This window comes from Sinocyclocheilus grahami, unplaced genomic scaffold (genome assembly GCF_001515645.1).
Source record: "Sinocyclocheilus grahami isolate Dianchi unplaced genomic scaffold, SAMN03320097.WGS_v1.1 scaffold46942.1, whole genome shotgun sequence".
Taxonomy (NCBI): Eukaryota; Metazoa; Chordata; class Actinopteri; order Cypriniformes; family Cyprinidae; genus Sinocyclocheilus; species Sinocyclocheilus grahami.
In genome coordinates this window covers 1-1042 of record NW_015525231.1, presented here as the reverse complement: position 1 = coordinate 1042, position 1042 = coordinate 1, and the positions used below count along the sequence as shown (strand labels likewise).

Below are 1042 nucleotides of genomic sequence, written 5' to 3'. Positions count from 1 at the left end.
TGTGACACTGAAAACTGGAGTAGTGGCTGCTGAATATTCAGCGCTGCATCAAAGGAATAAATGACATTTTACAATATATTACTAATATATAATTATAATATATTGCTAATATTATAAATAATATTTCACAATATTACTGTTTTTATTGTAATCAGCCTTGGTGAGCATAAAACCCTTCTCTAACTTACAGTTCCCATAATTTTTTTTCCAAATACATAAATATACCAAGGAAATAAATTAAATCAAACTGCATTTGATTCTAATTTCAATATATCACTTGTCTTTCTTTCTTGTCTTTCTTGACTGAAACTACTGAAACTACAAGTGGGCTTGTATGGTTTGTGAGCTTATGTTCCATGTTACTTTGTTTTACCTCAAAGACATCTTGCATATGTATGTTTTAACTAAATCATCACAACATTCATCGAAGCAAACCTCACTTTGCAACGACATCTGGATGGATCTCAGCTATCACTTTCCTCACGTATGCAGGGACAGGCTTGGCAGACGGAACACAGGCATTGCTTTTCAGGTCAGATGTATTCTTCAGTGTCTTTCCATAGTATTCCTATATTAAAGATTCAGTCTTTAAACCACTGTGAGCATTAAACGTGTCTAATACAACCCCGCAAACTATTAGGGTGACTAACTGTTAGGTGTATAGGCTGCGGTGTGGGATGTAGCAAATAAGTATGATAAAAATCGAGTTACTTTCATTTTGTTATACAAGATTACTTTAAGTTATACAGCCCTTAAAAGTCAGTAATTGTGTAAGTTTAGGGGGAAAAAACATACCTTCACGTCATTGTAGACACTTGTAACAGCCTTGTTACTGTAAACAATAGTAAGAAAGTGTATGTTACTGAGAATACTTGACTTTGTTTTGTACGTTACATAATATGCTGGGCTGCTCCAGTCGCTACGTAGCGTAATAATCTATTTTGCTATTACAAAATGAAAGCTCTGTTACTTCCCCAGCTTGAATCATACTGCAGATCAAACGTAAAAATGAGCAACATAACAAGTTTTACCTGGCTGCCGA

The 1042-nt window shown here is 34.5% G+C and overlaps 1 long non-coding RNA gene across 1 annotated transcript; it reads right to left on the bottom strand.

The window, feature by feature from the left end:
* Nucleotides 1-362: 362 nt before the first annotated feature.
* Nucleotides 363-1042, bottom strand: LOC107580838 (uncharacterized). Its single transcript, XR_001608716.1, has 3 exons — nt 1032-1042; nt 796-832; nt 363-568 (listed from the first exon to the last, which is right to left on the bottom strand). It is a non-coding gene; the product is annotated as an uncharacterized lncRNA (long non-coding RNA).